Here is a 16,673-nt window from a genome sequence, read left to right as displayed (position 1 = left end):
TCTGGGTTTAAACTCTCTTGATGTTTTCCCCACCCAGCCAGTTCTATTGGAGGCGAAGTGATCCGCCATCTCTGCGGCCTCCTGCACAGATGTAGGGGAACGGTCTTTGACCAGGATCCTTATTTCTGGTGGTAACTGATGGTATAATTGATCCAGTATCATGAGGCTTTTCACCTCTTCCACTGACTGAGCTTTGGCACTACTCATCCACTTTCCAAATATATCCATCAACTTTGCTCCCAGTTCCACAAAAGACCTCCCTGTCTGTATCTGGCAATTTCTGAAAAGCTTTCTAAAATGATCAGGCCCCAGTCTGAATCTTTTAAACACTGCTTCTTTGAATTCAGCATAGGTGACGGGCCTGTCTGAGGGGAAATATTGGTATACCTCAGCCAATTCCCCTTTAATCAGATTTGGTAAATACTGCATGTATTTATCTTCAGGTAGCCCCCACAACTGAGCTGCTTTTTCAAAGGTGCTGAGGTAAATTTGAGGATCTTGACCAGGCTCATAGACAGCAAAGTCCTTTGGAGTAATTTTTATTTTTGCTCCATCTCTGTCCTTTCTTGTTTCATCAGAATGAAACTTCTCTCTTTCAAATTTTAACTTTTCTACTTGTAATTCGGCATCCACTGCTCGTTGCTTCTCCCTCTCCTCAAACCCCATTCTCATTCTCTCAGTTTCCATCTTCAACTTCTCAGCTTCCATCCTCAATCTCTCAGCTTCCAACTCTCGCTGTTTATCTTTTTCCTCAGCCTCAAAGACCCGCTGCTTTTCTTTCTCATCAGCCTCCCTCCTCAATCTCTCAGCTTCCAACTCCCTCTGCTTGTCTTTTTCCTCAGCCTCCCATCTTAACTTCTCTCTCAAGTACTCTATATAAGCAGGATTGCTTATATATCCTTCTGGGGTCTCTTCTCTGACAGGTTGTTTTTGCTGGGCAGTTGCAAATCCTGTAAGAGCTACCCTCAATTCATCTACCCCTTTACCCTCGTGAGGTAAATTGAATGTTATGCACTTCTCCACCAGCTCCTCTCTTTTCATTTTTATATATTCAGCCATGGTGTTTGAGTTCACTCACTCTTTGCCACACACTCTTTGCCAGTCACTCTCACAAGAAATCTTGTTTTGTTATTTCTGTTTGCCACACCACTGTATCTGGATTCTCTGTTGTTCGTATCCCACCGCTACTGACACCACGTGTGACATAGTCTCCTTTGTTCGTATCCCACCGCTACTGCCACCACATGTGATGCGTCCTTGCCTGGCTCTCCCTGTCAGGTTCCTACCTGCTCGTGGTTACTGCCTGTCTCTAGGCACCACCAGGGACTCCACCAGTCCGGACCGCACTCTCTTATGGTTTACCTATCCGCTCTAGCACAGATCTCAACAGATCCCCCTGCTAGGCAACCACCAGTAACGTCCCAATACTAGTATTCCCAGAGACTCTGAATACTGGTATTGTTATTCTCTTCACCGCTGCCACCATTTGTTACAGTTCCCCTTCAGCCTTGGTCATTACCTTACCCTCCCTTCTGGTCTGTGAAACCCCAGCCAAGGATCAGGCCTTTGGTAAACCAAATTAAGTATTTATTACAGATAACAAAGCTAACAAGATTAACAAGATTTCTTCTTAAGGCACATAAGCATATGGTTTTACTCAATACTAATCCGAACTCCACCTCCCTCCTTCTCCACTCTCTCCTGGCAAACAACTCTCTCAAACCCCACCAAGCAATCCACTCTTTCTCTTCTCCCCCCCGATTCCACTCTCACTCTTCCTTTTATACATTCAGCCATTTTAAACACTCAGCCAATCATCTCGCATTCTACTGCCCATTCACTCCCCCTCCTCTTTCACTCCACTTACCATGTATCTTCTAAAACAACAACACTTACCATATATACATTAATATAGGAACATCACAGGCATCTTAGCAGGAAACAGGGGCACCCATACCCCTGTATTTCAAACCACATGGGATTATTTCTCAGGATCACCTCTATCCTCAGTTTACTGTTTTACATACAGTGATAATTTTAATAAGCAGTTTCAAAGGTCTAAGAAGTATAGGGTTACCAGATGTCCCGTGTTTGGCTGGATACTCCGGCTTTTAGGGGTCCTCCCTAGGTCTCCAGGTGACTCACCTTAATCTCTGGACTCTCAGCTTCAATTTTTTTTTAAATTAACTTTCTAGGTGGTCTGGTTCCTGAGATATATACCAAAATGTTAACCGCCCCCCGCAACTGTTAAATCTGTTACCTCACTGCAATGCCAGAAAATGGTGGCCTTTTCCCTGTTTATCTGAAAAATCTCATAAATTGGGTAAGTATATAGCTTTCCATTTTTTTCCTCTTGTGTGCCAGAGTCAAGCAGCATTCATCAACATTTGTTTCAAATCATTACTGGTTTCTGCTAAGAGTATGGTATCGTCTGCATATCTTAAATTATTGATATTTCTCCCTCCAATTTTCACACCTCCTTCACCTTGGTCCAAAGCCGCTTTCTGTGTGATATGTTCTGCATATAGAGTAAACAAATAGGGTGATAAAATACACCCGTCTCACACCCTTTCTGATGGAGAACCAATTGGTTTCTCCATATTCTGTCCTTACAGTAGCCTCTTGTCCAGAGTATAGGTTGTGCATCAGGACAATCAGATGCTGTGGCACCCCCATTTCTTTTAAAGCATTCCATAGTTTTTCATGATCTGCACAATCAAAGGCTTTGCTGTAATCTATAAAGCACAGGGTGATTTTCTTCTGAAATTCCTTGGTCCTTTCCATTATCCAATGTATGTTTGCAATATGATCTCTGGTACCTCTTCCTTTTCTAAATTCAGCTTGGACAGCTGACATTTCTCGCTCCATATATGGTAAGAGCCTTTGTTGTAGAATCTTGAGCATTACTTTACTTGCATGGGATATTAAGGCAATAGTTTGATAATTAGAGCATTCCCTGGGATCCCCTTTCTTTGGAATTGGGATGTATATTGAACTCTTCCAGTCTGTGGGCCATTGTTTAGTTTTCCATATTTCTTGACAAAGTTTTGTCAAAATTTGGACAGATTCAGTCTCAGTAGCTTGTAGCAACTCTATTGATATGCCATCTGTTCCTGGAGGTTTGTTTCTTCCAAATATTTTAAGATCAGCTTTCACCTTGCATTCTAAAATTTCTGGTTCTTCATCATACAGTTCCTCCATGAATGAATCTGTCATCCTTGCATCTCTTTTATAGAGTTCCTCAGTGTATTGCTTCCATCTTCTTTTTATTTTATCTCGGTCAGTCAGTATGCTCCCCTGTTGATTATTCCACATCCCTACTCTTGGTTTGAATTTCCCCTTAATTTCTCTAATCTTTTCGAATAAGGCTCTTGTTCTACCCTTTTTGTTGTCCTCATCTATTTCTATACAATAACTATTGTAATAGTTCTCTTTGTCCCTACATACTAGTTGCTGTATAGTTGCATTTAGGGTTCTAACTGTGTTTCTGTCTCCTTTTGCTTTTGCTTTCCTTCTCTTATTAACCATTTTAAGAGTTTCTTCAGTCATCCATTGAGGTCTCTCTCTCTTTTTAACCAGTATTGTCTTTTTGCATTCTTCACTGATAATGTCTCTGTCTTCACTCCATAGTTCTTCTGGTTCTCTATCAACAACGTTTAAAGTCTCAAATCTGTTCCTTATTTGATCTTTATATTCTTCTGGTATGTTATTTAAACTGTATTTTGGCATTATGATTGCTTTGTTGTTCTTCTTTAGCTTTACTCTGATTTTCGATACGACCAGTTCATGATCTGTACCACAGTCTGTTCCTAGTCTTGTTTTCACAGAAAGTATGGAACTTCTCCATCTTCTGCTACCAATTATATAATCAATTTGATTCCTATATTGACCATTTGGTTATGTCCACGTGTACAGTTTTTTTGGTTGTTGTACTTCTGCATAAAATTTTTCCAGTTCCTCTTCTTCTGTGTTTGCCATTGGAGCATAGATTTGGATGATAGTTATGTTAATAGGTTTCCCATTTAATCTCATTGATATCATTCGGTCAGACCTTGTGTTATAGCTCCTAATTGCTTTTGCTACATCACTTCTTACTATGAAAGCAACCCTGTTTCTTCTTAATTTCTCGTTTCCTGCATAAAATATTTTGTAGTTGCCTGATTGAAAATGTCCCATTCCTGTCCATTTTAATTCACTCACACCAAGTAATGTAATGTTGATACGTTCCATAAAAGATAAGGGCAGGGCATTCCAGGCAGGGGGTTGCCAACCCTGCTTGGATATGGATGTCTTTGCAGAGGATCCCTAGTTAAGCTTTACCAATAGCACAATCCAAACCAGATCTACTCAGAAATAAGTCCTGTTGAGTTCTATGGGGCTTAATCCCTTAGTAAGTGTGTTTAGAACTGCAGCCTTCAGGGGCATCCATCTTTACTCCCAAATGCTCCCATCTAACATCTCCACAACACTAGGGTCCTTTCTTCCTACAATGGCCTTTTGAAAATCTGTTCTCTGACCTAGCAATAGGTTTGTTTATTGATTTTGTTGTATTTTTTTCCTTTCCTGAATACTGTATATGAAAATGTTATTGGCTAAAAGTGCTTACCCGGAAATAACATACAAATGACAACTCTTACCCCAGACCAGGGTATTTGTTCCTCTAGCCCTGTACTGTCTACTTTGGCTGACAGTTGCTCTTGAGGGTCTGAGAAAGAGTTTTTTCCCCATCATCTGCTATCTGATCCTTTTAACTGAGATGCCAAGGACTGAACTTGGGACTTTTGCATGCACTCCTACAGTCCCTCCCCTCTTCTCTCATTGTCACTCTTGGGGGCGGCATGCAGAAAAGGGCCTCAGATGATGATCTCAGGGTCTGGGCAGGTTCATACGGGGAAAGGCAGTTCTTTACTTATTGGGATCCCAAGCTGTATAAGGCTTCAAAGGTCAACATGAGCACTTTGAATTGGGCCTAAAAATAAATGGCAGCCAGTACACTCAGGCCAGAACCGGTGTTAGATGTTTATGTCTTGTCCTAGCCACCATGTTCTATATTAGCTGTAGTTTCCAAACCATCTTCAAAGGCAGGCCCATTTACAATGCATTGCAGTAGTCTAATCTGAAGGTTACCAGAGCATAGACAACCAAAGTCAGGCTATCTTCATCCATATAGGGTCACAGATTTAAGCATCAGTGTAGTGGCATGTCAGAAGTGCAGTGTTCGTTCATGATAGTCACACCATACCCCCTCACAGCCACACCTCCTTTTCCACTTTCCCTTGTCTCCCTTTGTCTCCATGTTGACTCCGAGTCCACGCCCCACCACAACAGACGTCCCTAGGAACCAATCAGCATGAAAGGGGAGGCTGTGTATTAGGTTCTGCGAAGAGTCTTCTCAGTGGCTGACTCAACTCCTTTCATTCTGATTGGCTCCAGTCAACACAAAAGGACAAGGAGTCTTCTCAGTGGTTAACATGCTCCCCTTTCATGCTGACTGGCTTGTCCAGAAGGACCTGGCTGGGACCCTGCTCCCAAAAAATCAAGAGGTCTATGATCCTCCGCAACCCTGGACGACTACACCCCTGGCTGGATAAATGTTCCAGCTTGTAGATTTCAGTGAGAAAGCTGAAGCTTCACACACACATGCTGTGCTTCACAAGAGAATTTCTGTCAAGCAGGAAGAGCAGGAACAATCCTCTCACGAAGAACATAGAAGCCACTTCCATCATTCCATCCTTTGCTGGTCAGTGGGTGCCATGAGGAGTGCAACTTGTTCCCCTCAGTCTGCTGCCCCCTTCAATCTACCAAATGAAGTAGAGGTTTTAAGCCACCTCATGGTTGCATATGTTGGACTTCTAAACAAACAAACACTCTAACCACAAGCCAAGTTGGCTTTGCAATATAACCATAATGATGGTCTTGGGCTGCATAGAAAGAGGCTGCGGTGAACCAGCGGGACTCGCTTCAAGAGCTGTTTCTGTTTATGTGTTGGGCAGCGTTACCCTGAACTGACCCTTGCTGGGGATTCTCTGAGCCAATATTGGTTAAGATGTCTTCAAGGTAGTCATGGATCCAGAGAATCAATCTAGGTGAGCCAAGGTGCTTTTCAGATTCAGACTCGGCACTGACAGAGGAAAAGTCAAACCAGTCACATGCGCATTTCACTCAGGTTGGCTTTAACCAAGGATTAGACCAATTCATGGAGGATAAGGCTACTAGTGGCTGCTAGCCAAGATGGCTATGTTCTATCTCCGCTGTTGGAGGCAGCATCTTTCTGAATCCCAGTTGCTGGAAATTGCAGGAGGGGAGAATGCTGCTGTGCTTGCATGTGGGCTTTCCATAAGTGTCTGGTTGGCAACTGTGAAAGCAGGATGCAAGACCAGATGGGCCTTTGGCCCAATCCAGCAGGCTCTGGAGACATGATAGAAGTGTATAAAATTATGCATGACATTGAGAAAGTGGATAGAGAAAAGTTCTTCTCCCTCTCTCATAATACTAGAACTCGTGGACATTCAAAGAAGCTGAATGTTGGAAGATTCAGGACAGACAAAAGGAAGTACTTCTTTACTCAGCGCATAGTTAAACTATGGAATTTGCTCCCACAAGATGCAGTAATGGCCACCAGCTTGGATGGCTTTAAAAGAAGATTAGACAAATTCATGGAGGACAGGGCTATCAATGGCTACTAGCTGTGATGGCTATGCTCTGCCACCCTAGTCAGAGGCAGTATGCTTCTGAAAACCAGTTGCCGGAAGCCTCAGGAGGGGAGAGTGTTCTTGCACTCGGGTCCTGCTTGCGGGCTTCCCCCAGGCACCTGGTTGGCCACTGTGAGAACAGGATGCTGGACTAGATGGGCCACTGGCCTGATCCAGCAGGCTCTTCTTATGTTCTTATATTCTTATGTTCTCTTTTTATGTTCTTAGGGTAGTAGTCATCATCTTGCCACACCTGCTGTGTGCTTAAAACAACAGCCCTTATTACTTGAACAGGAAGATACAAATCAGTTTAGGTAACCCTAAGATAACAGGTACGTAGGAGAAAGTAGGACGAAATTAAGCCCTGTGTAGAATTTGTGCCCAAGTAACAGATTTCAAACAAAGTCTGATGATTTATCACTTGGGAAGTAACAGCAATTTTTACTTAGTATTTCTTGCCTGAGGAGTGATCTATTTTCAGCCTGCGGCTGGTTAACTGAAGGAGTGTGAGGCCATGCCCTAACAGCCAGGTCACAAGGGTGGTGATTTCTCAATTGCTCTGTCAGCTTCACATGCTCCTTTTTAAAAAGGGGGAAAACATAATCGCTTAGTTGCCAAGAATAAGAGGGAACTACTAAAAATCATTGCTCTCCTCATAGTATCGATGTGCTGCTGAGCCATGAGCCTGTCAGGGACTGGGAAGCAAGTTGAGTTACACATGCAGCAAAATAAGATGGTAGAAAGTTTGGCTGGTGAGGTCATGGTCCCTGAACACAGATCCTTGCAATGTCCCAAGGAAGACCTGTAGGAGGAAGAGATCCAGGCTGCCCTACTCAAAGGGAGTGGGGGGAAACCTTCCGCATTTCCTTCCATCTTTTCCCAGCCTAAGGATACAGCTCTTCTACTGTCTTTGGATTCTGGGGATGAGTCCCCAGTAGTGTCTCCATCTCCTCATCCTCACTATTTTTAGTTCCCCCTGGGTTGTCCCTGATGTTGACTTCATGTTGAGATGATGGTGGGCATGCTGTGCTAACTTTGCAGCATTTGGGGCTTTTTAGTTTAGAGAAAAGGCGGGTCAGAGGAGACATGATAGTAGTGTATAAAATTATGCATGGCATTGAGAAAGTGGATAGAGAAAAGTTCTTCTCCCTCTCTCATAATACTAGAACTCGTGGACATTCAAAGAAGCTGAATGTTGGAAGATTCAGGACAGACAAAAGGAAGTACTTCTTTACTCAGCGCATAGTTAAATTATGGAATTTGCTCCCACAAGATGCAGTAATGGCCACCAGCTTGGATGGCTTTAAAAGAAGATTAGACAAATTCATGGAGGACAGGGCAATCAATGGCTACTAGCCGTGATGGCTGTGCTCTGCCACCCTAGTCAGAGGCAGCATGCTTCTGAAAACCAGTTGCCGGAAGCCTCAGGAGGGGAGAGTGTTCTTGCACTCGGGTCCTGCTTGCGGGCTTCCCCCAGGCACCTGGTTGGCCACTGTGAGAACAGGATGCTGGACTAGATGGGCCACTGGCCTGATCCAGCAGGCTCTTCTTATGTTCTTAGGAAGGAGAGTGGAGAGAGGATGGGGAGGTGGGCACGGTGCAATTGCACCTGCAGGAACACCAGATGGGCTCTGCCGGTGTGTTTACATTGCACCAACCTCTCTAAAGCCTTGGCCTTCTCCCTCCTGGTAAGGAACAACGGCCCACCGGCTGAGAAGCTAGCATAGTGGCTCTGCTAATCCGGTGAGCTGCTTCTGCATCTAAATTTCCCAATACCTAATTCAAGAGCTGCTTTTCTTTCACATGTGACTGCCGATGTAGTCTACATACATGACGGAAGCCTGCAGATCTTCTGTCTCTCCACTCATAGAAGCTGATCTACAATTTCCTGTGAGTTCCCTCCTCTGATATCACGTAGCTCACGTGAATAGACTGTGCTTGGGGTTCTCCCCCCCAAGTAATCAGGAGTGACATGTTTGGTATGTATCTCTTTCCATTCTTTTGATTCCAAATTTTGATTGTGATATTGGCAGTATATGCATTTTGTTTCATTACATTTAAGCTGTAGATTTTGTAGTTTTTACTTTGTAAACCACTTAGAGATCTTTTTTTTTTTCAATATTAAGCAGGCTATAAATTGATTAAATAAATAAATAGGATAACATGATTACTAGAAAAATCTGGAAATAGGACCAAAAAAAGCAGGTGTGTGTTCGTGCTAGGATGCAGCAGGATGTTGTCCCATTAGTTTTTATTCAGGCGGCCTCCTCCACTCCACCACCCCCACAGAGAAAGAGGAGGTGGGGGGAGCCCCCCCCCCGGGCTGAACAATACAGTGGAGGCCTCTGCAACAGCTTTTCCAAGCAGGGCCAGACCACAGAGGAGGAACAGGAAGAGGAGGCACTACGCCATGGGGCAAGAGACGGGGGGTCGTCATTAAGCAAATATTGGCTCTCCCCAGCCTCCAGCCTCCTCTTGCCCCCTGGGGTGGCGCCTACTCTTGCTCCTCCTTGGTATGGCACTGCTGGAGAAGCGATTGCCATGGTCTCCACCTGCTGCTGCTGCCAAGTGCATGTGCATCTGACTGTGGGAGCAACTCCCTCAGTTGCTTGTTTCTGCCCACATTCCACCCCAAAGTGGCGGTGGCAACCAAGACAGGATTGGCACATGAGAGAGGGAGGAGGCCGGCAGAGAGCATGCCTGGTGGGGAATCTTCTCTGGTGACAGATGAAGAAAAAGGGACTGACTTGCTGGCTGGCTGGTGCGCATGTCTGTCCCTTCCACGTCTCTCTTCCCTTCCCTCCCCAAAGGAGGTGGCAGCAGCATTATTATGGCTCAGGAATTTGCATTCCTCCCAGCGCTCCATTGTTTGGTCAGGGGGACCCTCCTCCCCTGCCTTCTCCTTCTCCATGGAGGTGGGGGGCTGGATCATTGGTGCTGGCAAATCTGTGGTGTGTATGTGTGTGAGAGAGAGAGGGGGGAGGGAGGGAGGCTGCAAGGGGGCATGGCCTGAAGGGACCCTGCACTTCTAAATTTGCTACTACCCTACTGCAATATGGGCAGCATGAAATGGAGCCCAAAACTACATAGATATGTATATTTAAAATACCATATATGGGAAAATACACCTCCAGAGAGTGTCTTCCTTCAGAAGGACTACGAATTGGCCAAGAGGCCAATTTAGAACCTATGATGTATTCGTGCAGATAGATTTATTTTCTCTTAGCTCACTCCCTGGCATAACCGATTTAAGTCCAAACCAGGTTTGGAAGGCTATTTATTCAAAATCAATAAGTATAATTTGAGAAGGGAATTCACTGTTGCTCAATTTCAATCAATGTTATCCAGAGTTTTAGACTAAGGCTCTGTCTAACTCATGTCTCTTGTTATTGTGGGACTGCTCAAGTTAAGGATTCCCCTCATTACTTATTTGATTGCCCACTGACACTGGGTGCAAGAGGAAAATAGGTGCTAAATGGTCCCTCTTTCAAAAGGTAACTATCTGCTTTTCAGTCATGCCTCTATGAAAATGAACAGGAGATGCCACTTTATTATTGGTGTTTGCTAAGGCATCATGAGTAAGGTTTAAGGCAAATATCATTGTGTTACAGATATGTGAATGTATTAACATGTCTAATTTTGTTTTTAATGTATTGCTCTTCATTTTGTATTTTTGAATGGAATTAATTTCAGAGAGTTCTCCCTTCTTCCAAGCAACCAAGGGCTCTACATGGTGGTTTACTGTCTGTTTGGTGCTACTCACATCTCCTTTAAATCTGCGTGGTTCACATGATGTTGCTGGCAAACAGAAGCTATTATGCAGTTTCCCCCCTGTAAATCCATACTAACCCAATCCACTGATAGTATGAAAAGGGAAGAAAAAAATCTTCACTCACTTTGCTCCAATGCTTTTAGGTGGGTATGTCAATCTTTCCCCTCTCCACGCCCACTCCCTCTTCCTCCATTCATTTTATTTCCTGTGGGCTGACAAACAACTTCCGGTTGCTCTCCTCCATTCTGCTGGCCTTTTTTATGCAGCTGCAAATGATGCCTTTATTTCTTTTTCCCCTAACTTGTGTGCAAAAGCATAACACTGCTCAAACAAAGACTTGTATTGCAGCTGTATCCTACCAGGGAAAACACAGATATTTGCACTCCAAGATTTTCTTAAAGGAACCTACTGCAGCTGTAGAATAGACTGAGCATGCTTGGTCATCTTAGCAACCAGAGGGAGTGGAAATGTATAATTAGAGGGCAGGGCCACAAGGAAAAAGCAAGGCTAATCTTCCACAGAGGAATGCCTGCTTCTGTGAAAGGGAAAAAAATGATTGGCAGCTGCCATTGAGCAGAAATTGTGGACGATGCAAATCAATAGCGAAGGTAAAAGCAGTGTATTTGCTACAAAGAAATGTTTCCATGCATATCAGCCCTAGCTCTCATGAATAGAAAGATATGCAAAGAAGTGTTTGGGAAAGAAAAAAGTGATTGGCAGCTAACTGTTGAGCAGGAACTGCAGATGATGCAAATGAAAAATGAAAGTAAAAGAAGTGTATTTCCTACGAATAAATGCTCCCATGTAGATGTGCTCCAAGATTTCGGGAACAGAACAGAGCAAAAAGAAAAAAAAGAAAAGAATGGTCCTCGTTGAAAAGGTTGTCCTGCTGTGGCAGATATGTTTTCCTGTGTTCCTGCAATGATTATTCTGCTAATGGATCTCAATCTGCTCTTTACAATAGGCATTTCCAGAATGGATTCTGATGAACTATCTAAGCACAGTAGAACCACTGAAACAGCTGGAGAATCAGCTAATCTCTTGGATGTTGTGAACTCTTGGCGTTTGCTCTCCACAATCTTGCCCGGCCAGGATGCTGGATGTCGATACAGTTTGCAAAAACAGAAAGTGTCTTCAGTGTGGCCTTAAGCTGAACTTTCCCTCCTGCAAAGGTTAACAATAAAAGGTTGTTTTAGCTGTGTTGACTGCAGGGCTGTGTACATTTACAGCTGGTGTAGAAAGACAGCAGACTGAAATATCATGTCTTTCACAAGGAGAATGGCTTCAAATGGATTCTGTGTACAGAATCCATATATTTTATATCCATATATATAATCCACATATAGAATCTATCTGTCTATCTGTCTGTCTGTCTAAAATAGGGCTAATTGCAGCACTAATCAAATATGGGGCTACGATTCAGCTGATGTGTTAGCGGTCAGAACAATAAAACCATATCCTATCAGGATGTGGAACCTCCAGCCCATGGACCAAACTTGGCCCGTCAGCCCTCCTCATTTTGCCAGCGTGGCCATTTTGGGGAAGCCAGGCCCACTTGCTCTACAGCTGATGGCATACATGACTTCAGTTGTGAGGTGGGTAAGGATTGGGGCTCCAAAGGAACAATTGGGAGCTTAAAGCGAGCTCCCAAATGCTCCTTTGCTGGAACCAAGCCTGCGCCTTGGAGCATGCCTTCCCAGTGCTGCTCTTTGAAGCCTTCCTGCACTGATCTTTTCAACCTCTGATGTTGGAAGCTGAAAGGATCAGTATGGGGCAGACTTTGCTGCTCTCCCCATGCTCCCCCTTTCAACCTTCAGTTTCATCATGTGATTGACAGGTGAGTTCCTCCCCCCAATTTGTCAACATTGGCCCACAGACTGGGGCTAGATAAAGATCTGGTCCCTGGAGTCCAAAAGGTTCCCTACCCCTGAAAGAAAGGGTATTGGAGTCTAACTTGTATCCAACTAAATCTTAAGTACAACACAACTTCCCCTTCCTCTCCCCTCCTTGTTCGCCACTTAAATCTGCTCTTGAAGTTCCCCCAACTCTCCAGAGAAGATCTGGGGGTGATATAGGGATGCGTGGGGAGAGGAGAAGGGGTTGAAGTTCCATTGTGCTCACAGAAGTAATTCCATGTGCACAATGATTTAATTGGATCTAACTTTTAAAAAATAGTAATTGCTGTTTCTGCCGCATTCTGTTTATGGCAGAGTGGATGTTTGAGCTTCTAGGAGAAAAGAGCTGGTGACTGAAAGAGAAGGTACAGCAAAGCGAACGCTTTGAGAACCTATTGGATGAACAAACTAGAGCTGAGCCTACATTTCTGAGATTTCCCCTCCTTCTTCTAAACACCCCCTTGAAATGAAGCACATCTGTGCAGAATTTTCTCTGTATATTCTCAGCCAGTTTTTTGTGGCAGATGCCAGCTGCCATTCCCCACCCCTTACCCCACACACCCCAGAACGACTAAGTCTAGGGTGTAGTGGAGAATACAAAATGGTGGCCAGGCTGCCACACAATTGCTACTGATGGTACTTGCAGCAATGATAACTAAAATGTAGGGGGAAAGGAAGACGTTGTGCTCCTGCTGCTGCTAAAGCTGAGTTCGACCTCTGAGAAAGAGTTGGAGAATTTCATCTCTCCTTTGAAAAATTCACCACCACCACCCATTTCTCTGCCCACAAATAGGGTGGAGAATTTCAAGAGGCCATTTGTGCACAACTCTAAATTTCTTACAAAATCAAATGTTTTAATTATTTATTCAAAACGCTTGATGTTTTCACCAAATGGTATCTTTGCACTATACAGTACAATAAAGTGCAAGCTGAAAGAAGAAAACATCACCATACAATTGGAGCCTAGATTACTAACAACAGCCTGATACACACTGTTGGGAGTCACACCTGTCAAGGACACCTGTCAATACAGAAAAAGATGTATGTATTTATTAAATTTATATCCTGCCCTTCCTCTCAAAAGGGCAGCAAACAGGTGATAAAACACTAAAAACATCTATAAAACATCTTCAAAACAAAAAATTTTTTTTTTAAAAATCTTTAAAACATCTTGACAAACAAAACATCAGTTAAAAATGTCTTTAAAAACCAGTTCCCTGGGATAAGGTCTTAAAAGGCTTATTGAGATACAGTTTTACATGGAAATACTAATTATGGAGATTATAGGAATTTGGGGGATGGTTTGTGTAAGCCTACATACACAGAGATAGATTAATGGACAGAGATACTCGACATTATAGAAGATGAGTTGCTACCACTAACTCAACTCACATCTCCTCCCTGCATCTCTCCAACAACGTCAAGTGAAACAAGATGTGCACTGTGACATCACCATGCTCAGAATTGCACCCTTGACTCCTTGTCATTGATTCAGGCACAATCGTCTCAAAGGTTGGGACTAGACACTATGAAGGAACCACTGTTTCTCTTGTATGCTTACAAAGGGCTGGAGGGAAGGTGCTTGTAGAAGAGAAAACTTAACCCTTTCTCTGCCTGCTGATGCCACTCTGCAAATCCCCCTGAAAATGTTATAGCCCCCACCAAAACAACAACAACACTGGAGTGTGAAACAGGAAGTGAATCTGGTTAAGGCTGATATTGGCAGATTAGAATTGATATGCATGGGTGGGGAGGGCATGAAGCTCTTTGCCTGCCAATTCTTCTCCACAAGTGCTCCCTCCTCAAAACCATTATCTATCTATCTATCTATCTATCTATCTATCTATCTATCTATCTATCTATCTATCTATCTATCTATCTATCTATCTATCTATCTATCTATCTATCTATCTATCTATCTATCTATCTATCTATCTATCTATCTATCTATCTAATCTAACAGACTTCTTACCCACCCTTCACCATAAGGTCCCAGGGCAGGTTACAACAATATAATATACAATTATATATAAAAAAGATAAAAATGTTAATATAAAACAAGCAAAACTGTTCCAAATGGCAAAGTTGGCCAACATGTCCTAGTCATGTCTCTTAACTTCAATGGGTCTATTTTGAATAGGACTAGCACTGAATACCACCCAGAGTTTGGATCACACTTTGCCACAATAGTTCTTCCCAAAGCTAATTACTTTTAGGGTTCACTGATTTCAACACGAAAGTGAATCTGTAGCCCTGTACACACTAAGCTGGGAGTTAGCCCCAGGGAACTCCGTGAGACTTGACTGACTTCTGAGTAGACATGCATAGAATTCTCCTGTTAAGCACTAGTATTTGGAGTTTGCCTTAAGAGAGGACACGTGGAACTGTACATTTTGAATTGGCTGTAAAAATAATTTCAGCCATAAAGTGATGCTTCAGATATTTTATTTATATCCAGTGTATCCATTATTCATTTATCTGAATAATACTATTAATTTCTTCTGAACTTTTAAAAAACTGTCATTTTTAACTATTATGATAGCTTTTCAGACATTTGGTAGAAGGGAAAATAGAAAATGCCAGTAAAATGGAGGTGGTAAGGTGGAGATATGAAAACCCATCCTTAAAGGGTCTGCAAAAATCATATAACCAACTTTATATACCAAACCTGGGGAAAGGCTATTTTACAGGAGAAAAACTTTTTCAAATACTACTTGCTTATTCATGAGTAAAGTGTAATGTATTGTGTATGATCACTGTGGATTTCTGTGAAATCCATCCTGTATTATAAAACTGATTCACTATAGTAATTCTAGTTTACATTTTTAATCACAGGACTCCTTTAGAGCCTGAGTGCTGGCATTCAGCATTTTAAACACCAGTTTAATTTAATGGGGGGGGGAGGAATCACAGCAACAAACTGCATACAGAAACAGTTCTGTGCAAAGGGACAGCAAAATAAAAAAAAATATTAGCATGATTGCAATGAAGCGTGTGACTCATACAGAACTCTTTCTTTCTTTCTGGAAGAGGGCATGCTGTAGGAGCCCTGTCTACAGTTTGTTTCAGTCTTAAGATGATAATGGAGGGAGCCCACTGCAGATTAATTAGGTTAAAAGTATACAATGTTCGGAAGGGACAAAGCCGACAGCAGTGACTCATACAGAGATGCAACAGGCAGCCTCTGGAAGCAGGTAGGAAACTTGCTGACTAGATATTCTAGGTCAAGGAATTTCACATAGTGGGTGACTTGCTGATCACGGCGGATGCTTACCATGTTAGCCTGCAGTCCTAAAGACAGCCCAAGGCTGGCTGAAATGCTTTAGGATGCGGTGTCAGTGCCACTCCGCAGCAAAGAGGAGCTTTCTGACAACACACTGATGACTACACATCTGTGGCTGTGGCGCTTTCCATGGGCATACTGGGGGCTCCTCTGGGTGCAGTCATCAGTGTGTTGCCAGAGGTAGGCTCAAAAGGGGTGATGGTGGAAAGGGATGGGATCTATCGGCTAGTGCTAGTTTGAAAGCATTTCGTTGATCTAACAGGCTGGTATCAATTCAAGCTTCTTCTTTGTCTGCTAGCTAGGGTTACCATCATTTTGTTATTTCAAAAAGAGTACATTTGGCTTCGATAAGTGAAAAGTAAGAGTATACTGTTGCACCATCTCAAAAAGAGTACATGCACTCTTAAAAGAGCACGGTTGGTACTGCTCCATTCCCCCCCCCACACAAAAATATTGACATGAATATCCTTTTGAAATGTGATGCAGTATACAAATAAGTAAATAATTTGAAAGGGAATACCAATATTTTGAAAGAAAATATTGATAACATTATTGTTCTTAATATCAATATTTTAGAGACAGGTTTTTTTTAAAAAAAAATCCATTTTTGAAAATAGCTGTGGAGAATCCAATCCACAACAATAGAGAATAAGCGAATTAATGAAAAATTCAGTACCAAACTCGAATTGGGTGGAATTCTAGCACATCCTTAGAGGTGGATTGCAGGATCCAAAGCGCCATTGTTACCTGACAGAAGGGCGAAAAGCCTACGCCAGTCTCTGAGCTGATGGGTGGAAAATGTGAAATGGAGACCAAACCCCCCTGAAAAAAGGTCCCTGGAGCAAGCTGACAGGGCTTAGACAATGATGGTTCCTCTACTACAGTCTCTCTCTCTCTCACACACACCATAGGATTGCTCAGGTAGTCTCTTATAGTAAAAACAACAAAGACTCCTGTGGCAACTTAAAAACCAAGGGTTGTATCCAACATCAGTCATAACCAGGGTAGACCTATTGGAATTAATTTACATG

At 42.9% G+C, this 16,673-nt stretch overlaps 1 long non-coding RNA gene across 4 annotated transcripts in view; it reads left to right on the top strand.

Annotated features, from left to right (window-relative positions):
• LOC133381945 (uncharacterized) overlaps window positions 1-11,845 on the top strand; it is a 66,025-nt gene extending 54,180 nt beyond the window's left edge. For 2 of the 4 annotated variants that reach the window (XR_009761766.1, XR_009761771.1), the window contains exons 3-6: window positions 2,196-2,323; window positions 8,514-8,671; window positions 10,386-10,607; window positions 11,429-11,841. This is a non-coding gene — a long non-coding RNA (uncharacterized LOC133381945). Of the gene's footprint in view, window positions 1-2,195; window positions 2,324-8,513; window positions 8,672-10,385; window positions 10,608-11,428 lie in introns of all 4 variants that reach the window. The other 2 variants (XR_009761774.1, XR_009761762.1) reach the window with 2 other exon arrangements.
• The last annotated feature ends 4,828 nt before the right edge of the window (window positions 11,846-16,673 follow it).

Source organism: Rhineura floridana, chromosome 1 (genome assembly GCF_030035675.1).
Source record: "Rhineura floridana isolate rRhiFlo1 chromosome 1, rRhiFlo1.hap2, whole genome shotgun sequence".
NCBI classification, from domain to species: domain Eukaryota; kingdom Metazoa; phylum Chordata; class Lepidosauria; order Squamata; family Rhineuridae; genus Rhineura; species Rhineura floridana.
Note: the sequence above shows the minus strand (reverse complement) of the source record. Positions and strands in the feature narration are given on the sequence as shown.